The sequence below is a fragment of the Podarcis gaigeae genome (genome assembly GCF_964106915.1).
Source record: "Podarcis gaigeae genome assembly, chromosome: 5".
Taxonomy (NCBI): Eukaryota; Metazoa; Chordata; class Lepidosauria; order Squamata; family Lacertidae; genus Podarcis; species Podarcis gaigeae.
The window spans coordinates 65,127,601-65,152,138 of NC_139681.1; the positions used below are offsets into that span (position 1 = coordinate 65,127,601).

General features: G+C 43.9%; 1 protein-coding gene across 1 annotated transcript in view; it reads left to right on the plus strand.

Annotated features, from left to right (window-relative positions):
- Positions 1-24,538, plus strand: part of RAB6B (RAB6B, member RAS oncogene family) — a 54,761-nt gene that overhangs the window by 943 nt on the left and 29,280 nt on the right. The window lies entirely within an intron of this gene.

Sequence of the window (24,538 nt, forward strand, 5' to 3'; positions counted from 1 at the left end):
GGGGGGGGGGGGACCACCACCTTTGGAAAATAGATGGGGAAGTAGCCAGCCCAGGGCTATCTGAAGATGTGTTCTCTCTTCTCTCTCCCTGCCCACCCTGCAAACGGGCAAATTCCTAACGAGGCGGTTTTTTCTGCCCCCCCCCGCCCCCGGGAAGGATTTGCGCAAATAAAACGAGGCCCGAGAGAGAAGACACACCCTGCTGCTGGCCAAGACTCTGAGTCTTCCCCTCCCCCCCCCTTCCTTCCTATTAAAACCCAGTGGCTAGATAGATACCTGCCCAGGCTCTGAAGGCAGAGCCAATAGCCAGCACCACCTGGAGATGCTCTCTCCCAGCTTTCCATTTCTGGCCCCCATCCCTTCATCGGCCCAGAGGTCCCCAGCTAGCTGCATGTGTGATCCATCTGCCTGGTCCAATTTGCAACCCCAAGGGGGAACAGAGGGGCAGCTGCCCCAGGGCTGAAACCTCAACCTCCAGGATCTGTTTTGCTTTACTTTCCTAGGCATTTCATGGACTGGACTTTAAGTCTCTTACAATATTATAGCTTACAATAAAAAAGGATATAGCAGTTCGCAATGAACACTCTCCTCCTCCTCTCTCCCCTTGCCCAATTCAGAATCTGAATTTCACCTCTGGGATGCGTGAAATCTTGGCGTGCCTCTGAAAATATACAGCCCTGCTCTTCATCACATCAAAGATCCACCTGTTCAGGCATCTCACTTCCCATAGGGTAGACTAGTGTCAGGTGCTTCTGGGAAGAGCATCAGAAGGCCCCTCCCACTATTTGCCCTCCTGGCAAATGACATATTGCCTATGAACCTGATGTGCCTCCCCAACTCCTCTGCTGCTGCTGGGTAGCCACATACATGACCCTGTGTTTGGGGAGCAAACTCTAAGAATATATGAAGAGCTTGCTGAACTAGACCAGTCACCCAGATGGCTGCGGGAAGCCCCAAGCAGTGCACGGGCACAATAGCACTCACTCAGCTGTGGTAGCAACTAGTATACCTAGCAACTGGTTTTCAGAGGCATACTGCTTCACACAGTGGAGGTACAACCATTGTGGTGAGTAACTGTTGATAGCCTCCTCTTCCATTAATTTGTGTAATCCTTTTCTAAAGCCATACAGATTGGTAGCCATCAGTGCCTCATATGGGTGTGAGTTCCATAGTTTAACAATGCTCTGAGTGAAGAAATGCTTTCTCTTCTCTGTCTTGAATTTTCCAGCGTTCAGCTTCATTGGATGTTCAAGGGTTCTAGTATTATGAGAGAGGGAGAATAACATTTTTCTATCCACTTTGACCCTACAGCGCACAGAGAGAACTTCTATCACATCTCCTTTTACTTACCTTTCCTCTAAACCAAAAAGTCCCAAACATTGCAACCGTTTCCTCATAGAAGTCTCACTCAGAAGTTTTTGGAGAGGTATCTTGTCAAAAGCTTTTAGAAAGTCCAAGTAACCTATGTCAACTAGATCTCCTCTATCAATATGCTGGTTAACACTCTCAAAGAACTTTAAGAGTTTTATCTTGTGATAGGACTTACGCTTGCAGAAGCCATGCTTGCTGTACTTCAGCAAGGCTTGTTCTTCTATACTTTCTCCATTTTACCTGGGACGGACATTAAGTTAATAGGCCTGTAATTTCCAGGAGGCTCCCGGATCTCTTTTTGAAAAGTGGTGTTACATTGGGTACTTTCCAGTTTGGGGGTATGAAGACTGATTGAAGGACACCTCCTTTTTTGTTTTGTTTTTTGTTTTTGTTAGAAGTTTTGAGCTCTTTGAGAACTCTCAGGTGCCATCCGGACCTGGCGACTTGTCAGTTTCTATTTTGTCTTAGGCCTAGACTTCCCCTCTAATCACTACTATCTGCCCCGCAGTTCCTAACACATGGTATATTTCCTGATCTGTAGCATACACTCTAACTCAGCTTCCAATACTGTGTTAAACAACTCCCAAGTAATTTGGCCCTCTTGACTTTGCCTTTCAGCTTCCTTACCTGTCCCCTCATTGGGGGATGTTTCATGTTCTGAAGTCAAATGTGACCATGTTGGATTTCCTTGGCATGTATGTTTAGTTTAATAGCACTATGGACACTGCTCCCAACTGGCTCAATAACACTTATTATCTCACATCAGGCCCTGGGTGCCACTCAAGATTTGGTCCAGGGTCATTGCCCCTCTGGTTGGTTCTGTGACCAATTGTTCTAGGACACAATCATTTAGGGTTTCTAGAAATGTTATCTCTTTCTCATGACTGGAACACATATGTAAACTATCTATGTGAGGGTAGTTGAAGTCACCCATAACTACAACATTCCCTCTTTTGGATACTTCCTTGATACCATTTCAATATCTCCCAGTGTGGTGGGAGATATTGAGAGCCAGTGTGGTGTAGTGGTTAAGAGTGGTAGACTCGTAATCTGGGGAACCGGGTTCTCGTCTCCGCTCCTCCACATGCAGCTGCTGGGTGACCTTGGGCTAGTCACACTTCTCTGAAGTCTCTCAGCCCCATTCACCTCACAGAGTGTTTGTTGTGGGGGAGGAAGGGAAAGGAGATTGTTAGCCGCTTTGAGACTCCTTCGGGTAGTGATAAAGCGGGATATCAAATCCAAACTCCTCTTCTTCTTCTTCTCCCTGAGCATTTTGATCAGGGGGATGAAAGCACATAGCAGCACTAAATTACTTTTGGGCTCCTGTATCACCACCCACAGTGACTCTGTGTAGGAATATGCCCCTTTTGGCATACAGAGCTACGCCATCTATAGACTCTATATCTGGAGATAACCATGTCCCACTGGTTCTCTTCATTTCACTATGTTTCCGTTATTGTCACTGTGTTGATTCCATCCTCTAAAACCAAGCATTCCCAGTTCACCATCTTGGCTGAGAGACTTCTAGCTTTAGCTCCCTTCAGATGTCTTTGGCATTTTCGTGTGACCTGTGGTTCTTTGGCCTCCCTGAATTGCTATCTGAGGCAGCTGCACTCAAAATGCTTAGTTCTTCCCCTCCCCCGTTTAAATTTTTATCAATTTTCCAGTCTTGATCCCGGAGGGAGACTGGTTCTGAACTGGACCCTCTTCAGCACCTGCTAACTTTCTATCTGAGAGGGCATGGTTTCAAGGAAGTTTGAGTTCCACAGCTTGCCACTCTTTCAGAGGCTTAATCAGGCAAGTGGTGTGGTAGGCCGATTCATTCTTAGTTCCATCCCATTGAACCTTTCCCTTTTGAAATTTAGTACACTAATGTTCATCTTCTTGATCAAATGCTTATAAACCATTGCTTCCTATATGTGTGTCTTTGTTAGGTGTCCACATCAGGAGCTCTTTCCATTAGTGCATATCTCTAATGAATATGCTGTTGTAACATTTTTCCTTGGAACAAATACCTACCTAAACTCATTGACACCATGCTGTAATCCCCTTGCAGCCCCCAAATCTATGATTATGTCATGAGGCACTTAAGTAGACTTGAAACTGGCTTATATTTGTAGTGCAGAAATGGCCAGGCTACTTCCTACTCTTCCAAATCAAGCTAATATCCCTGGCATCTCTTGAGAATTGAGAAGGATCACTCCTTCTATACATGTGCTGGCTTTCTGCCAATATTATGTCCTTCCAAATGTTTTGGATTTTATTTCCCAGCACTTTGCTGGCTGAGGCTGATGGGAGTTGTAGTCACAAAATCTGGAGGACCCCAGACTTGCAGAGGCTGACTCATGCTGATTTATTTAAATAGATGCATATTTTAACATATTGGTTTATCTTCATGGAAGAAGAAAAAAATCACTAAGCCATTCCTAGTTTGATTTTCTCTTGTCTCTCCCATCTTTCAAAGAAGATATGAATGGGACAGTACAGTATACCTTTTCCTTCAAGCAATCTTTTAAGCTTGTCAGACAATTGCAGGATAGCTTTCTTTCAAATACATTCCTCGTAAGGCTGCCATACCTTTTTTCTGGACTTGCTCCTTGTGCCATTAATAGCAGCTGGTATGAAGCTGAAGAAACCTTCTCTGCAGCTTGATCTCTATGTCAGTATAAGCTTTGCCTGCTAGATTCCTGCTGCTGATAAAAAGCACAGAAGCTAGCTCAGTAAAAACCACCCCGTTGAGTTGCTTGCCATGTCCTCTTGAAGGTAATGTGCTGAAGAACGGTTAGTTCAAAAGTTCTTTTTTAAAAAAACCATAAAGGTGGAAAGACTCTCTTTTAAAAATGGACTATTTTTCTAGGTCAGGGATGGCTAATCTGTGTTCCTCTCAGATGCTGCTGGAGTTTAGTTCTCTTCAATCCTGACCATTGGCTCTGCTGGGCTGATAGGGGTTAGAATCCAGCATCACCTGGTGTTTCCCTCATCTCTCTTCTAGAGGAACCAAATAGTTAGTCCCTTGATCCTTCCAATCTATGTGGTTCCTCCTTCCACTCAGGAGCATATGCCTATGGATGGCATTGAAGGTCTTCATAGCAAGGTAACAGATAAAGTATCAGATATATTCAGGGGCCTCCATCTCAAGCTTAATCTTTGGAAGCCCATAAACATGCAGCAGACATGAAGCTTAAAGCACAAGGCAACAGGCAGGTGTAACAGTCAGAGAAGACAGATAAGGGAGGAGAAAGCCAAAGTCAATTGCTCTAGCCTTTTTTTTGCCCTGAGGACAGGTAATGGTGCTGTGAAACTGGGAGTGGGAGGCAGGGAAATAATCACAGATGGAAAAAATTGATCAGCTGAAAGTTCTTTTTTGATCAATAATATAAAACCAGCACAATTGTCTGAAACGCAGCTGCCTGTTTGGTGCCAAGGTCATTTGGTTTCTCTTCTCTGCAATGTGGTTTTTACGCAATGCATTCAAAATGCAATTTGAATTGCACAGTTCTCTGTGAACCACCCCCACTGCTAGCCATCTAGAAGGGGAAGTGCTTGCTGGTCCACATATTGGCAGGACACCCTAAGGCTTTCTTGACTGAGGCAAGAATCAGGCACAAAGGGATGGGTCTCTCCTGGTCAGGTCCCTGAGGCAGGTTAATGTATGATGGGGTGGAGAACAGGTGACCCGTGTTGTTGGACTCCAGTTCCCATCAGCCCCTGCCAGCATGGCCAATGATGAGTGTTGTAGTCCAGTACTATCTAGAGCAGTGTTTCCCAACCTTGTGCCTCCAGATGTTTTTGGCCTACAACTCCCATCATCCCTGACCACTGGTCTTGCTAGCTAGGGATGATGGGAGTTGTAGGCCAAAAACATCTGGAGGCACAAGGTTGGGAAACACTGATCTAGAGGACCACAAGTTCTTCTTTACTGATGTATGGCATTATCCCCTGCTCTAGTAGATATCGTGAAATGCCTCACTACCTAGGAACAAAGACTCCACACTTTCCCTATAGATGTGGTGCAAAGCGTGTGCACATACCCTTAGAAATGCTCACTTTGAGCATCCTTTTGTTTAAGTCACACACAGCGAGGTGGATTCCCTGTTCTCCAGAGTGGATTTTTTGCAAGCATGTTTGTGTTTTGTTTTCAACCAGCTTTCCCCAAGCTGGTACCCTCTATCAGTCCAGGCCAGCGTGGACAACTGTCAGGGATAATGGGATTTATAGCCCGGTCACCTGGAGAGTATCAAGTTGGGGAAGATTGCCTTAGACTAGGCACCCCCAAAATTAACCCTCCAGCTGTTTGGGACTACAATTCCCATCATCCCTAGCTAACAGGACCAGTGGTCAGGGATGGTGGGAATTGTAGTCCGAAAACAGCTGGAGGGCCGAGTTTGAGGATGCCTGCCCTAGACCTTTAGCATTTGCAAAGCTGCATTTATTTATACAGTAAGATGTGTAGCCTGTGATCTCTTTTATTACCAGCCTGCATGCTTGCATGTTCAAGTATCACCAAGTGCTCTTTAGTGGTTCCTTGACAAAGCATCTTATTCACCTAGAAGGAATTGTTGCTGTTTGATCCAGGCCACTGGCTAACTGCCATATGGCTAAGTCCTATACCCACTTGCCTGGAAACAAGCCCCATTGAACTCGGTGAGGCCCACTTCTGAATAGACATGTATAGGATTGCTCTGTATAGCAATGTAGAAAGTAACAAAATGTTTGTAGCTCGTTAGATAATACTGACCAAAGCAACTAGGCTATTTGAGTTGACTGTGCCTCCCAGTATCGGTAACCTTCGCAATGAACTGTTATTGGTTGGAATATTAAGTGAGGGTTGATTAAAGCACTAAGAAGCCTCATTTCACACTCTTAGTTCCTCCCACCCAGTCTTATTTATAGTTGCTTCCATGCAGGTGACTCCTTGGTTCTATGTACTGTACAGAGAGGAATTAATATAAAAATGGTGGGTAAGATGCTAAACTTTTATATAACCATGTATATGCCCTAGCAAGGGAAGTGGGGCTCAGGTTTTCAAAATGATTCTGAAAATTGAGTCTTTGCATGCACAGCACAGAGCTATTTATTAGGGTTGTGATGGTTGTGACATCTCAAGTTTTGGACCATTCCTTATTAAAAAAACACCTGGATTTTAGTGTGCGTTGGTGTGTTGTGCCTGAGCAGGATGCTTGGCAGGGCTTGATAACAAAGGCAACAAAGCAGGAAGATGGATTATTAGCAAGATTGTGTCTTTTCTGGAAGGAAGAAGTATGATAAGCCCTAAAGAAAAGGGAAAAGGGTTCCAACCTTCAGAAATGGCTGGCAATAGGACATGCTTGTGCTGTATATATTCCAAAAGCTTTTTTTTTGCACTGTATGGCTGTTGGGGATGATGACTCTCCTGATGGTGGTGGAAGTCTAACCCACAGACAAAAATACTCCTAGCCTGCCTCTCTCAGAGGTATGTGCAGCAGATACACTTTAGCTTTATACTCAACATGCTGAGCCAGCTTTCGGTCTGAGGTAAAGTGGCCTGTCATGTACTGTATCACCTCTTACAAAGATGCGCTGCCTCAGGCATATTTGGCCACCACAGTAGCCTGGGAGTTGGCCTTTGTCTTGGTGCCCAATGTAGTGCCACTCCAGGAAATTATTACTTCAGTTTCTATACCACCCTTCACCTGAAGATCACAGGGTGGTTTACAATATGAAAACACAAAAATTCATACCATGATAATGAACAATAACAATAGCCTTCCACACACAGTTTAAAGGTGGCTTGTACAGGTGTGGGAGATCCAGGGCAAACATCGCTACTGCGGCCCTGGATGCCAGAGGGTGAAAACTGGCCCCTGAAGTATTGGAAATCAAGGTAATTTGTGGTACTTACTTGCTGTGAGGTCAAAATTCAAACCTTTAGTTTAATCACCAAATTGTAGAATCACCAGATATATTTCTATGATGAACTTTTACACAGCTGATTATTATATCCTGCAGCTTGATAATTTGTGTGTATAGTGCTGATTCTGAAGAGCTGCTCTTAGATTTTATTCATATTAAGACTTTAAGGCCTTTATTCTTTATGAAGTTGGCTACCTATAACACTGGCTGCATACAAACAAAATATTGCTTAAGTTGTGGGGATTACTCACATGCTGTGGTATGGTTTTCTCTAGGGTTGAGTTCTGGAGGAAACAGTTATTTTGAATTTCCCAGAGAAACTGGGTGTGCACTGGGTACTGACTGGCTGATGCCTGTGACGTCACGGATCCACAAACTTGCTTAGTTTCTCACTGGACATAACAGTTCTGGAACTCATGGGGCGAGGCAACAAATGGTACTCTTTAATTGCATAAAGGTATGGATGGTGTTTTAAGTTAGCTATACAAGGCAGAAAGCATTTGGGGGAGGAAGCAAGACTGACAAACAGATTTGCATTCGAGCACCTGGTAAAGACCTATGTCTGACAATTGCAAGCATAGCCTTGCTAGTGTCTGCCTGTAGCACATTAGTATGGGAATATTGTTCAGTGATGTGGCATAGCATAGCTGCTAGAGGTGAATAGCTTGTACTGCAAATTCAGCAAATGTGACTCAGGTGACTAGAACTAGAACTGCAGTATGAAAAATAATACCCAAATGTGTCCTGGGATATTTATTGCATGTCATGATGATTTTCAGGGAAGGTGCTCAGGGTGTGGGGGGAGTTGGGAATTGTAAGCTGTCAAAACCATCGTGTGGCACTAATGCCATTCACTTTTTTTTCTTTAGCGGTTACAGTGCAGAGAGAAAATGTCCTGTTAGCTTACTTTAAACTCAATTTGTTGATATAATCTTATAAGTCCAAGTGAAGAAAAGACACCCACCCACTCCCATTATTGTGAATTTTCCCCTCACCTCTGATTTGCCCCATGATGATCAGAGTAATCAATACCTCTCTAATTTCCTTGGAGTAAACTGTGAGATGCCTTCACAGTATGGAACAGCACCTATGATTTGAAAATAACTCAAGATGGATGCTTTATTACATTTTTAGCCCACCTTTCTACCAAGGAGTTCAGGGTGGTGTGCATGCTTTTCCTTTTCCTTGCAGGCTCACAGTCACCCAGTAGGCTTCAGGGCTGAGTGGGTATTAAATCCCAGTCTCCTGGGCCCTAGTCTGACACTCTAAACACACTGGCTTTCAAGATAGTAAGGGGAGCATTCTAACACCTTAAGATATATTGACCTTGTGAATCAATTATTGATGTGGTGATCAGGATACATCCATTGAGGCCTTGCTTTTTGGCCTCTTGGTAAGATTCGAGAAATTCACAGATAGCAGGGGCAGGGCCTTTTTCATTATGGCACCACACATGAGGAAATGGCACCATGTTTGTTGTTTTTTGGGTGGAGCTCTTAAGACATTTTAACTTCGGTCTGCAGTTGATTAATGTCTGTGCTTTGATTATTACTGTTCCCCTTAGAGGTTATAATGTGGTTTTCACGTGGTGTTTTTATATAACACAATGTTTAGTTTATGGGTTGATTTTTTATGCAGTATGCACTGAAGGGCAGGTTTAAAAACCCTCTCAAAATATGAAAATATAATTCCCAATGAATTGCTAGGACAAGTAAAACAAACTGATTTATTTCCAGATCTTGTAAACAAACAACAGTGGTTTTATTTTCAAAACATTTTAATTCACAATTTACAGAAATAAAGTTCCTTCCAGTCTGCTATTTCCATAATTCATGTTTGAATAGTTTACAAAACACAACCACCTTCCAGCAAACTTTACGTTATTGGTACTTCCATTTCTCATAATGGATCAGTCTGTCAAAGTGTCCCTTCTGCCAACTCTAAGCACTTCAAGTATCCATTCCCATATGGATGGAGCTTCTGGGTTTTTCCATCTGCGAGCCCAAATTATTGTAGCCGTTATCAATGGGATCTTAACTAAAGACTTTTGTTCTCCACAAATATCTTCCTCAAACCAGTTAAACCAGATCAACCCTGAGGAAAGTCTCAGAGTTCATCCTCTCATTGATATTTGATACACAGTTCCCTCCCAAAATCTGTAAGTATGCTGACATTCCCATAACATGTGTAATGTATGTGCATTTAGCAACACAACATGTTTCCATACACTTTCTATTCAATCTGGCAGGGTGTTAAATACCAGTGCGGTAACAGTTTCCACTGAACTTCCCTTATTGATAAACTTAATGAAGAATCTTTCACAAAACACCAAATCTTAAACCATATTGACTCTGGGATAGTAAATCCCAGTTCTCTTCCCCACTTTTATCTGACAACAAACTCTCTTTTACTTAGGTCAATCAGTAATTTATAGTTTTTTGCCAAGGGGCAAAACAAATGTTTTAGATCCTTCTCTCTGCTTAATGCTCATATTGGGGGATTGTGTAATGCCAGGAATAGTTTCCCTTTGATTTGAGTGTAAACTCTGCAGCCTCAGATCAAAATCCTCAGTGTTAAAGATGTGCTGCATTCCACTATAGTTCCGGAAGTGGCTTTTACATTGCGTAAAAGCTCAACTATAATGTGGACATGAACAGGGAAAATTGAGTAAGCTACCATGTGAATGCAGCCCATGCCTCCTCGAAAGTACCGTATTTTCCGCCCTATAGGACGCAATATTCCCCTCCAAAAATGAAGGGGAAATCTGGGTGCATCCTATGGGGCGAATGCAGCCTTTTGGTGAAGCTTGGAGAGCGAGAGGGGTCGGTGCACACCGATCCCTCTCGCTCTCCAGGCTTCAGGAAGACATCCGCAGCCTAGGCAGCCCTGCGGGAGTTCCCGGAGCACAGGGCTGTCTAGGCTGCGGATAGCAGCCTGCTTCCTGGAGCACCGGGCGCACTGAAAGCAGAGAACTTATCCGCAGCCTAGGCAGCCCTGCGGGAGGTCCTGCAGGGCTGTCTAGGCTGCAGATAGCAGCCTGCCACCCGGCACGCAAGGCACCCTGAAGCAGAGCACCCCGCGCGCCGGACAGACATCCGCAGTGTAGGGAGCCCTGCAGGAGTTCCCCGCAGGGCTCCCCACGCTGCGGATACTAGCCTGCCGCCTGGCGTGCGGGGCACCCTGAAGCAGAGCGCCCCATGCGCCGGGCAGACATCGGCCAGCCCCACAAGCTTGGGGGACAGCAGGGAGGCGCAGCGCCGCCATCTCGCTGTTCCTCGACCTGGTTCGGTTTCCCCGACCTGGTTTTGGGGGGGGAAACAAAGGGGAAATTTTTTTTCCTTTATTTCCCCCCAAAAAAACTAGGTGCGTCCTATGGGGCGAAAAATACGGTAAGTTGTTTGCTTCAATGGGGCTTACTCTCAGGTAATTGGGGTTGGAATGCAGCCTTATCCATGTGCCTTAAAGAGCATGAGATCATGGCAGAAGGGCATGTAGAATTGTTTCATCATCCCACTTTACATTAAGCAACACAAAACACAACATTCATAAAATACATAGCAGCTTTACTATAATCAATAGGAGCTGGAATTGGAGCAATTTGGAGTATTTTTATTCCCCTGCCCCATGATATGTCTCTCTCTCTCTTTCAATGTTAACTTACACAACAGGTTCCCTTTATAGGAAAAGAGCAATATTTTTGCTAATACTTTCAGATTAGTATGTATTTTTTTTACAATTTGTATTGTATATTTACAATGCTAAATCCATGGGGGAAAGGGGAATTGAAAATAAAACAGTAACTATTATATACCCTTGTAAACCTATATTATGTCTCCCTGTAACTCTATAGTGCTGTGTTCTGTTCTTGTGACTCCATTTCAAAAAGGAGAAACGGAGCTGGAGAAAGTTTAAAAAACTGCAAGTAAAATGATGATCTCTACAAAGAAGAGCTTAAAAGGACAGGGCTCTTTCCTGTTGCCTCTCCTTTTTCAGAATGAAACTTGAGAGGAAATGTAACAAATGGTGCAGAAAGAGCGAACAGAGAGGACTTGGTTTTTGTTTCGTTTTTTCCCCAAAACAGTAGAACTTGGAGTCATCCACTTTCACTGAATGGAAGCAGGTTCAGCATCATTAATCGGGTATATTTCTTCATGCACCATTTGATTAACCAGGACTTATTTGCTGCAAGGTGGTGGAGACGGCTGCTGGCTTAGATAGTTTTGAAAAGGGATCAAGCAAATTCATGGGGACCCTCTTTGATGGGTATAAACCAGGAGTGGGCAACCTTTTCCAGCCCAAGGTCCACATTCCCCACTGGGGAACCTTCTGAGGGCTGCATGTCAATGGCTAGTGGAGCAATGAATGTGACTCTTCTCTTTGCACGGTAGGGTACAGTTCCAGACCCACCAAACAGTATCCACATGTACCTCTTCAGGCAAGGAAGAGACAGGATTACAGTACAAAAGATGTGGAGGACCACCAGTGAGGGGGGTGTCCTAGGGAAGTCCCAGAGGTCAGTTACAGAGGCCTGGAGGGCTGCACTTGACCCTCAGGCCTGAGGTTTCCAACCCTTGTTATAAGCCATGGTAGTCTGAATGGAATATCGACCATTTGGGCACCTATCTCTGAATATGAGATGTTGGGGACAGGGAGGTTTGTTTTCTTCAAAGGCTGCTTGTGAGTATCTTCTTGGAGACATCCACTTGATTGCAGTTGGTGGTGAGATGGACCATTAGACTGATTCAGTAAGTCAATCCTTCTGTTTCTGCTCCTTCACTGCTTCGATCTCATGCACATTTTCCCTGCAGGAGGCAGAATACTGGGCCAGAGAAGCTATTGGTCTAGTCCTAAGACTTCTGTGTTCATTTACCTTTACCTCATTTAGTGAACTGCATCTAACCTATATCCCTCATTGATGGTTTACATCCTGACCCTCTTGATCCCATTGCGTTCACTGAAGAATTGTACTGAAGAATGGCACCCACCATTTCATGCAATGAAACGCCAGTAGGTGTAGAAAAGATCCGTCTCCTAAATCAGCAAGTGAACCAGTTGTGTTTAATCACATGGCTTAAGTCATGTATTTAAGCGCTGTGGCTACAGCTGAACACAGAATTAAATTCATGACAGAATGTGGACATCCATGAATTCAATCCAAGTCCACAGAAATCAAGGGTTCTTCAGCTTTGCTTCGTGCTGGATTATGAAATACTCACTCCTGTCGCTTTCTGCTGTGTCCATATGACTTGCAAACCATCCAACAGAATTTCTGAAGAATTGTAATAATTTCGCAACTCTTCAGTGTGACCTTTTTGTACTTTGGGTCACAGCCGTATTTAGCTGTTTCAGGAAAGAGGCAGGGAGGGAGACAGACACAGGCTGTGCACATACCAGATATTTAAAGCACATGACTCCCCTCCCCCAAGGAATCCTGGGAAATGTAACTTGACACGTGTGCTGCGCGTTGTAGCTCTGTGAGGGGTAAATCACAGTTCCCAGGATTCTTTGGGAGATGCCATGTGCTTTAAATGCACAGGGTGCATGCAGCCTAATGCTGTGCATGTTTGCTTGGGAGTCAGTTCCATTGTTTTTAACGGGGCTAACACCCTGTTAAAGGGATGCGGGTGGCACTGTGGGTTAAACCACAGAGCCTAGGGCTTGCTGATCAGAAGGTCAGCGGTTCGAATCCCCGCAACGGGGCGAGCTCCCATTGCTCGGTCCCTGCTCCTGCCAACCTAGCAGTTCGAAAGCACGTCAAAGTGCAAGTAGATAAATGGGTACCACTCCAGCAGGAAGGTAAACAGCGTTTCCGTGAGCTGCTCTGGTTCGCCAGAAGCGGCTTAGTCATGCTGGCCACATGACCCGGAAGCTGTACACCAGCTCCCTCGGCCAATAAAGCGAGATGAGCACCGCAACCCCAGAGTTGTCCATGACTGGACCCAATGGTCAGGGGTCTCTTTACCTTTACACTCTGTTAAGTGTGTTTACAGCCACAGTCCGGGGTGCTCTTGCATATAGGAACAACTACAGTCAGAGGTCGGAAGGGTGTCCTCCTTAGTGGGCAGGCATTGGCTTGGCTTCCACATTAATTTGGTGTTTATGTCCATGCAGCAACGATGTGGCCTGAAGCTCATCACCTAGAGTTCTGCTCGCTCCGCCTGACCCCTTAGGCTGCCGTGCTCACTTTGCCGTCTGTTGCCTGGCAACTGTGAAGAGCAGCACTCTGTATTTGCGTACCTGCTGTCAGGACCACATTCTTTTCTCCTTTCCTTTTTTTTTTAATAATGAAAAAAGGCCAACGGCAAACACAAAGTGAATTGGATGGTCTCTCCCACTGGGCTGGAGCGGAGCGCCGCTGAAGAGGCTGCACACCAGCTGGCTCAATGTGGGAAAGTGCCCAGTTCGTTGTGCGTGGTGTATGGGCTTTGGAATTATTAGCTGCAACCCGCCACAAAGAGAGCAGCCACTGGTGGCACTCTGTGGTTCACCCCCCTCAGGTATGGATGCCAGCTCCCCCCGCATCACCAATTCTGTGTGACTTTGGCGGTGGCACCATCTGGCTGCCACTCCCTTGCCAACCCTTGTCTGGGTGGCTGTCCTGCTGTCAGTAGTCACTATCGCTATGCTCCCCCCCCCTCCCCAGGGACCCCCGTTAAGTATGACGTAGGCTCCAGCTGCCCAAGCATGGCTAATGGGAGGGGGAAAGCAGTTTCCACTCAGTGGGAGATCAGGATGGCTTTTAATTATACATCAGGATGCTTGACAGCACTACTTTCCCCTTTTGCCTGTCTCTGGTGCACTCTGTCTTCTCTTTGTTTCCCCATCCCTCCCCTTGTTATCTCATGTCATCTGCCATTTTCTCAGTCGTCTGGTTATGATTCAACCCTTTGCCTCGCCCATCCTACACAAATATTTCTAGGTGATGCCTCCCGTCCCTTTCCCCTCAGCTGAGCCTGTCTTTCCTCTATTTCAACCTCTCTATTTCCTCTATATTTTTTGTGATCAGTTCTAAGGGCAGTTTTAAGGGCGAAACTGCTGACAAAGGGGAGAGAGTGGCCTTGCTAGTTTAAACTCTAAACCACCCACCACCTTTTTAATAAAACAACAACAACAACAACAACAACTGGATAAATGTCCCTGCTATTGAGTGGCAGGGTTCTGCCTCTAAAGCATTTAGAGGAAAAGGTGGGATATAAATGTAAGCGATAAGTAAATAATAAAGAAATAAAATACAGCTCCATCACAAAGTAGAGAAGGCTTGAGCTGGTATGAGTTGCTGTCTCGTGCATATTTCCACTGTGAGTGACTCCGAATAAGAGCCCATCACACTTGCAGGCTGCATCCTATGCAGTAACCACAGTAGAAATGCTTGCAGAGCATTTAGGGCAGAGATGGGAACCTATGGCCTTCTGGATGATGTTAGGCCTGCAGCTTCCATTAGATCCAGACCCCTTGGCCGATGGTCAGGGGTAATTGCAGTTGTGGTCCAGCAAAATTATGTGGACCACAGGCTCCCCATCCTGATTTAAAGGTTAAAATGAGCATCATCTTGTGCTTTGAAGCAAACTTGGAGTCAGACCTATTTCAAAGCCAGGAACAGGGTATGTTCCATTCGGCTAGACCTTTCTGTTGTGTATGGAACGAAACGGAAGTTTCCAAGTGTTTCAATGCAACCCCATGTACACTGTGTAACAACAGTCTAGATGAGATGTTACTGGAGTGTGGGTAACCATGGCCAGGTGTGATTGCAGTTGGCACACCAGCTTGAACTGGTGGAAGGTGCTTTCTGCCACAGAAATCACTTGGGCCTCCAAGGCTAAGGCTGACTCTCAGAGCACCCCTAAGCTGTGAACCTGATTCTTTTTGGTGAATGCAACTCTATACAGAAGAAGCTGAATTTTACTTTCTCAAGTCAGATGAAGCATCCACCAAAATGGTTTCATCATGTCCTCACTGAGCTTCTGCTTTATTGGCTGATCAGTTCATTACTGACTACACACCTCAATCTAGCAACATACTAGCCTCACCTGAATCTGATGAAAAGGTGAAAGTTTGGTTTCATCAGCTTATTGGTCTCCAAGATGATGTCAGAAGTTTCATGTAGATGAAACAAAATAGAATCTTGCAGGTCTTTCAGTGTCACCTTGCATCTTCTGGAAAGAGCCATCAAGATAGAACTGGTCCAGAAGGTGTCCATACCTGAAGGAATCAGAAGAGGTGAAAGAGAATTTGACCATAGGGATTATGGCATAAATGAGCTGGCTTTAGATTTGACAATTATTAATTCAGAGTGGGAATGTCATTCTATTTATAATAATATAGTGAAATGATGGGTTGATTCTTTTAGCACAGAATCAGGATGATTTTAAAGCAAAGTTAAGACAACAGATGGCAGATTACTTGATTGCATATCAAAACAGGGCCCACCTATAGTGTTTTAACCTTTTCAGGCTTATTAAATCATTCAGTGTCTCTTGTCTTCTTTCCCTCATTCATTCACCATAGGTAATGTAGGGACAGAGATGGATGCAGTTGGCATTCATTTTTTTCCTCATTGAAGAATGAAGTGTGTCTGGGTGGCATTTAAATGTTGAAGAAGCATCTTCTTTTGTAGGCAATCTTTCCTAGCAGCTGCTGGTGGCATCAACTTTTAATTTGGAGAAGCTGACTTAAATGACCTATTCTAGAATGCTGGTACACCTCTGATTATAATGCTAGTTGGCATTTCGACAGGACACAGCAGGCGACACATTCAAAGCTCTATTCAGTCATACTGTATAACATTGCTTAACCCTTCCTTCTCTTGGCATTGTTCAGCTTTAAACGTGGAGTCTAGAATCACTGGGTATCATATTTGGATTTCTTCTCTCTTTGTTCTTGCGTCTCTATTTCTTTCTTTTTTTTAAATGAATTTTTATTAATTTACATCAAAAGAAAAAAAATTAGTTTCACATCAAAATTTCACAACTTATTCCTTTTCAGAACTTCCTCCAGCTTATCCGTAAATCATCCGTAGTTATAGTTTAAGTTACACATTTCTTAATTTTATATTGACATTATTTATATCTTTCTTTCTATTCCCTTTAGACAATATTTCTTAGTCTTTCACAGTGCTTCTTTAAATCCCATGCGTCTCTGTATTTCTAGTTGTTCAAAGAAACAGATTCTCTAAGCTTCACAGCGACCTTAGGAAACTGCTTTATTAGGGAGCCAGACCATTGGCCACCTAGCTCAGGTGAGACTTACACAGGCACAGGTAACCTGCTGCCATCTACAATCCACACTGAAGTCCCTGGGGGGCATATCTTATTTTATTTTTTAATAATAATTTTTATTAGGGTTTATAGAGAGAAACACAAAGCTTAATATCAAATACCATTTTTATCCAAGCTAAAATATTAATTAAAATAAGATAAAAACAGAGAGAGAAGGGGGAAGAGAGAGAGTGAGAGAGATAAAGAAAAAAGAAATAGAAAAGGTATTAAAAGAGAGAGTAAAATAAAGTAACGAAACTAAAGAACTTTAGATTCTTCATCTGTCTGCTATATAAAAACAATATTCACTTCATCCACCCCAATATAGCACCCTTTGGGTGGTGGGGAGTATTTTCCATAAATGAAATTGCAGCTCAGGGGTCCCAGTGTAGGGAATATGCCACTGTATCTCTTTCATTGGTAATGCCATGCGTTTCTTAGAGGTGCAATTAAAAATGGGAGGTTCTGGAACCAGATGTACTGCATCCTCTTTCTGGGTCATACAGCTCTTTGGTGCATATCCATCTTGTAAAATGCAGGAAGTAGATTGTATCTGAAATTTCACTTTTTAGAAACCCTGGCATGTGCACCAGCCCAGAGAGTTGTGTGCGCTTAGAGTTCAGTGTTGCCCCCCCCCCTCTATTAAAAGGTTGATGCAGGCGCACCTTCACACAACTATTTAAATATTAAACGTCAAAATTCTTAACTGAAAAATCTCTGCCCTGTGCTTGCAAATAAGGATGTGATTTGGGTCAGGTTGTACAGGAAAACTGTGGTGTACTTAGCGTTTCTTTACTCTGCTTTTGCTGCCTGGAAAAGGCTGTACCCCAGTTGGCTGCTTAGTGCGTGGTCAAAAACTATTTCACAGAAATGAACGCTAACCATCCTCTGCAGCACTGGCAACATTTTCCATTTGTGACCTCTAGCTGCTGAGAATTGTGCAGTTCAGGGCCTATTAAGGAGGAGTGACCTTTGTATGTCGTTCCACAGCGTACATTTCTCTAGGTGGCTTAAAACATCAAAATAAAGGAAAGAAACACAAAGTAAAACAAATTCATTAAAAAGGGGCGAGGCCTCAGTAAAACAGAACTTAGCACACAGGCCAAAATAAAATAAAATAAAACCTAAGTTAGTTCAACAGATGGAATTCTGTCACAGGTATTTTATTTACTAATAATATTTATATACCGCTAATCATTCAAGCAGGGATGTGGGTGGCGCTGTGGGTTAAAGCACAGAGCCTAGGACTTGCTGATCAGAAGGTCACAGTTTGAATCCCCGCGACGGGGTGAGCTCCCGTTGCTCAGTCCCTGCTCCTGCCAACCTAGCAGTTTGAAAGCACGTCAAAGTGCTAGTAGATAAATAGGTACCGCTCCGGCGGGAAGGTAAACGGCGTTTCCGTGCGCTGCTCTGGTTCGCCAGAAGCGGCTTAGTCATGCTGGCCACATGACCCAGAAGCTGTACGCCGGCTCCCTCGGCCAATAAAGCGAGATGAGTGCCGCAACCCCAGAGTCGGCCACGACTGGACCTAATGGTCAGGGGTCCCTTTACCTTTACCTAATCATTCAAGCATCTCTAGGTGGTCTTGAATACTAATTTATTTGGTAAACTGTGAAGATTTAGGGGAAGATTTGGGTTTTCAAATTAAGTACAGCTATGCAGGTGCAGGTTTACTAGCTGTAAAAAATGGTCCAACCATTGAGAGTATAATGAAGGATAAGATTTTGTTCTACGGATTCTTTCTGCCCTGCCCAAGGTTAAAACTAAATACGAGGTGGGGGAAAGGATGCTAAGCCATTCTCACCATGGGAACCAACAGTGCAAGGGCAATGCAATGAATTAAAAGACAAAACAAAAACAGCAAAATAGACAAGTCTGTAAAACCCCAGAATAAAAGCTCAGTAAGTAGCATTATTACTACATGTCGGGGAATATATCTTCCCACCCACATGCTAGCAAGAAGCAGCAGTACTGCAAAATAACATTAATGTCGGATGCCATCTTGCATCAACATGACCAGTAGTCCAAGATGATGGGATCTGAGGACCAGCAACCACTGGAGGGGCCCATGGGGCTCTCTAGGGTTTTGTTTAGGCATCTTTCCCAGCCCTGCCTGGAGATACCAGGAATTGAATCTGGGACCTCTCCTGAGCTCGATATATATCCTTCCTTTGCTCCTCCTGCCAGGAAAGCTTAGCTATCCATTATCTGTAATTGCCTTAATCTTTTTAAAACGCACCTAAGGCCCCAGGTTGCATGAAATGGGTAGTGCTATGGGGAATAATAGCACAGTGTGTGAAGGTGAGATGCTGCTATCTTCTTTTGCAAAATAGTTTGCTGGCCAAGGGCATTGAGCAGCACCAGCAAGGCCTAGAATCCGAGATTCTAGCAGGGCAAGCCTCATGCTCAAGTTATACAATTGCCCGCAAATGGGATGCAAAACAACTGAGGAGCTATTTGGAAAAACCTTTCAAGCGAATCCACTCTACAGTTAGCCTAATGTCATCTTGGGTTGTGCCCCCCATCATGTGAGTGCTATGTGGGTTTGTTTTCTGTAGGTGCCACTAAATTAAAAGCGCCACCATCAGAATGTTACTGCCAGCCGTGTTTATGTACTGTTCAGAAACACAAAGAGATGCTCTCTGTTCATAATGTGGAGCCTTTTGCAAGCAGATCGTTGTCTATAGAGAGACTACAAAGCAGCTACAGTACCTCTTTTCCCTCAAGTCGGCCCCCACTCCATCGGTTCCTGCTGCCTGGATAATGTAGAAGGGGCCTGAGAGCACCATGATGGATTGCAGGGACCGTCTTCTGCTAGACACCTTTGATCTAGTATTGATCTGGCTGGACTGCCTGCCTAATGGATAAAAATGGTTTTCCCTCTCTGCTCAGCATCTTCATAGGCTTCCCAACAAGAGCAGCAGGGCAGTAATTCTCCTCGAGTTTCTTCTAGAGCATTGGCTTCCCTCTGGAGACCTCTTGACAAATGCTGAGGCCACACTTCTAACACAACGATTGTTCCACTGGATGGGAGGGGTGGTTGAGGAGCTACTGAAATAGTTTTTTTGAAATAAATGGGCACAAAGTCCAAAGCAGGACGAGGCAGCCTCCTCATAACAAAAATTAAGATATGGTTAATTCCACCCAACGTGACTGCATCCTTGGCATCCTGAATGTTGGTACCTTGTTGCAGTTGCTTGGGATCCCACAGCTGTTGAGTGAAGGCCTCTGTGAGCATGGCAGGGGGATGTGGGCAGTGGTGGTATCTACCAGTGGTAGTGGGAGCAGGTCAAAGACTCCTGGAGAGCACAATCCAGCAAAGCAGATAGAAAGATGGTTCTCCATGATCTGACAGACCATGAACAGCTGCCATTCTAGCATTGGTCAGAAAAGTGCAGGCCTCAATGAGTGCTCCACACAGCAGGCCTAGAAGAGGACTGAAAGAGGCCACAGTCTCGTTTGGAGACTAAACCTTTCTCACCCTCTTGAATACATGACTGGCCATATAGCACTGAGCCTCTGCCTAAACCTGTGACCTGCCAACGATCCCCAGCGGGTGGTTACCTGGGTAGAAAGAGCCAGTTTGGGATAGGCCTGACAAGGGGGCATTTCCCTGGAAAAACTTGTAAGTTGCCAATAAAGGATCCATGTTGATAGATACTGATGGATGGAGCTAAGAGCCTGGTCAAGAGCTTGCCCTGGGTGCTCAGACACTACTGGGCAAGGTTCGAAGTTCTTGTATTAATTTACAGGGCCCTTATTAACATGGGGGCAAGATGCCCCAAGGACCATCTAGTTCCTTATATCCCTGCCAGATCATGGAGGTCTTCCATGGGGGTCACTGCTAGTGGTCCCCTCATGGCTCTGATGCCTGGCTTGTATCCAGCAGAAGCTGTGCATTCAGCATTGTGTGTCTGGTGCCTTTATTATACACTGGATAGCTCAGTTGGTTAGAGCATGGTGCTGATAACATCAAGGTTGTTGGTTTGATCCCCATATGGGACAGCTACATAGTCCTGCATTGCTAGGGGTTGGACTGGATGATCCTCAGGGTCCCTTCCAACTCTACAATTCTATTATTCTAAGCTTTTGGAGAATGCTGAAGATGCGGCTCTTTACCCTGGTTTTTGACACTTGAGGTAAATGTTTTTAGAACCCACCTTATTTTTATGGTTGTAAGTTGTTTTACTATTGGTTTTAATGCTGTAATCTGCCCTTGGACCGCAGAGTGAACTTCTGTATGTTTTAAAGTAGGGTTGCATTTCCCCCCCCCCCTTGATTTTACTGTTTTATCTTTTGTAAACTACTTTGAGGTTTTTAACAAAATCAAGTGATGCATAAATTTTAAACAAATAAAATAAAATTGTTGCCCCCTATTTTGTGGAACTCCCTTCTGGTTGGGCAAAGCCTTTGTTGAACTTCCAGCACCTACTGAATATATTTTTTAAAAATCCCAGCAGGGATTTAATAAATCTAACTGATTTTTACCTTTTCTGTATTGTTTTTCTCATGCTTTGTTTCACTACGTGTCTCAACATATCTTAAATAAAGGATGTGGCGGCTGTGGGGTTGGGCTGGTGTGAGTTTTAGTCCAATGCCATCTGTAGGACCACAGGTTCCTCACTTCTGAGTTACATTTTCTATAGTCATATAATTTTTCCTCATCCTGAGGCACTCTGTCTGACTTTGGGATGTTCCATCCACACTCTGAGACAACATTCTTTGCTCTCTCTCTCCTCCTCTGCATTCCAAATGGTTCAGTTAATGTTTGGTTCCTCGGGAAATAAGGGCCAATCTAGTAAAGAGGGGCTTGTTTGCATCTCTCTGCAACTGGGGTCAGAGCATGACCTGCAGGAGAGAGAGAAGGTGGACACTTGCCAAGGCTGATGTGTGGAGCACTGGGTCTAAGATTGATCTGGGGTACCAGAAGCAGTTGTGGGGAGGGCATACCAGGTGTGTTGCTTTCCACCGCACTGATTTGCAGAGGAAGCACCATTAAGTGCAAATCCATCTTAATTTATTTTTAAGACATTCCTATGTCCCGTTGCACATTTTGCTTTGTTAGATCTCTGCGTGAGCTCCAGAAATTGCATCTTAAAGCTCAACATAGTTTTCCCCCCCAAGGCGTTTTTCAAAGAGATCTTCTAAGGAGTGCATTTCCCTTCAGAAACATTGAGCAGGATGCTGGTGGCGCATGGGATCAGAATACAAATAGCCTGCTTGCTTCATGTTTGCTGAGTAACTGCTCAGTTGCTCAGGCGATGTGTGAGCAGAGTGGCGTTCTCGCGCCCCCCCCCCCCAACAGTGCTTTGAAAAGCTGCATGTGGATGTGAGTGTTAATCATGTCTGGATAGTCATGTCTTTCCTGGGTCCAATGCACACATCCTGCTCTGAAGGCTGATCCCAGCCTGTGTATGCAAATGGGAGTGTAGGAAGAAAACCCTGCATACAAGCCCATTGCCCCTAGATGGGCACCCTGTGCAAAACTCTCATCTCACAGGACTGTATATAGTTCGGGAGAGGTTGTTTCGCCAATATGTGCAGAATGGGATGGACAGATGCACCCACACACATGAATCTGATATTCCTTCTGTGGTTTTATTCTGAAGCAGATGTTCCCTTGAGAATCAGGGCATGAAAGAACTCTAGGTGAAACTTCAGCCAGCCATACACACATCTCCCTCCTTGTGAGTTCAGTGCACCAACTTAGCAGTTGCAAAGGAGCAGAGTTTTTGCATTCAAATTAAGCAGGAGCAAATTTAATTTCAGTTTCTCTGAGAGTGGAAGTTCTAATCTTATTTATATGTAATATATGTGTGTGTATATATTTTGAGGATAGTAGCCAACCTCTAAAAATAGATTTGGGGTTGAATTATTAAGTGGTCTACCAAGACCCTCAGTAATTGTGTGACTGATATATATATATATATATATATATATATATATACACACACACACACACACACACACACACATATATATATGAATGAGAGAGAAATTCTGCTATTGACTCTTAAATAGATCTGCTTAAAACATGAAGCCTGCCTGAATGGCTGAGACTGTTGTGCCTTCCCACCAGCCTGGAGGAAATGTGCAGTCTTGTCAGCATGCTCCAATCTGGCTATAGAAGTAATAACCCCTGCTGGATGCCAGTTTTCAGTTTTGCATGAGAGTACAGTAGTGTAGGCTGCCTCCCTTTCTTCTGCCTGAATATTAACCTGCAGGCATGAGACGGTTCTGGGGTATGGAAACTCTTTGTATCCTATGCTATCAATGTATCATTGATTCTTCTTAGTTCTTCTCTTGCTTTCTGATGACTCTAGGCTGGGTGACTTTGTCTCCTTCAATATTGTTTGCATGGTCTATATTGACAGCTTGAGTGTGTGTGTGTTTAGCTGAAATATGGATTGTATTTTAGTATTCCATTGTTCATTTTTACAGAATTTTGTACATATTAGCCCGGTGTTTTCTTAAGGACTGAATAAAAAGTTTGTAGCTTTATTATAGCATCTTTATGGCCAGATATTTCCCCCTATATGGTGTTGGGGTTTTTTTTTAATTGTCATGTTTGGATGATGATGTTAGCCTCTCTAGACTTCCTTTTGTAGGGAAAAGAAGGAAGGAAGGAAGGAAGGAAGGAAGGAAGGAAGGAAGGAAGGAAGGAATGTAAAATGTATGTTGGAAAAGCTCAGGTTTGCAAGTTGTCCCTGTCTGACCACCAGCAGCTTGCAACTCCTTTGTGGCTTTTTGTCTCAGAAAATATGAGTGACTCTCTAAAAACCTGGGGGGTAGGAGAGCTGAAAATAATGCCAATATATTTCACAACTGGCAAACAATACGCCCCTTTGGGTTCAGATGGTACATGGGTAGATGAGTCTAAAAACCCCAGGACACAAATTTTCACAGCCCTCTAGTGGCTGTGGAGGCTCATTCGTAACCAAAAGTAATGTATCTAGCATTAACTCTGGAAGTGTATACTCGATTCTGACCAAACTAAGCCTCCTGGTGTGTATTTTGCTCTAGGAGGCTTAGCAAATATTAATAAAGGAATTAAGTCTTCCAAAACGTGTAGCTGCTTTTACTGTAGTTTCTGTTTCAGAGGACAATTTCAGGGGAGCATGCTTGTGTGTTCTGCTTGGTGGAATTCACAGGTGGCTGAGAGCATCCTTTTAGAGGGAAACCTCTATCAGCTACCATGCAGGATACTCACAGAATAGGGGGGGGGGATGCATTATAGCTATACTATGTGCCCAAACCTGCCTCAAAACTCCAATGATATTGATCCTGGGAAGCAAGCCACCCTAATAGCCTCTGTCTTAGTTTACTGTGGGCTGGCTCTGTACATATTCCATTGCCAGAACCTTTCCATTAACTCTTGTGCAAATGCACCAACAATAGTCATTGAAGGTCTAACTCCTTCACAGCAGAATGGAAATATAAACACAGAATTGGAAAAAAGGAATGTACAGTGCAAAACACAACTATTTAAGAACCCAAATATTCACATACTTATGTTTTGATGCTGAGACTATTGTCAGTTTTATTACAGGACACATTTGTGTACCTTTAAAGTAAACCAGATATTGGTTCAATTCACTACCGTAATTTGTTTGGAGGATTTGTAATGTATGCAATAGGCTCATATGCTTGTTCCTTCTTGCACCCTCCCTTTGTATCCCAGTTTTCTCTTCCATGATTTGGAGTCAAATGTACTATGATGTCTACATGAATCAAGCAAACTATGGTGATCATTAACATGTATTTGCTTCTGAAACATGGTTTGCAAACATACTTTGAAGCATGGTTTCAGATGGTGATTTCAAGGCAATTCTTGATTAATACTAATCATAGTCCGCTCAATTTGGTCATCATGGCAAACTGCAGTTACTCTAAACCCCTAAAAGGAGTGCATGCAAAGTTAGTTAGTTGATATGGATTGCTATTGTGGGATCTGAACTGAGTTTGCAAACCAAACTACAAAAGAAACTAATTTGCATTCGTTATGATTTATGTTCTTGCAT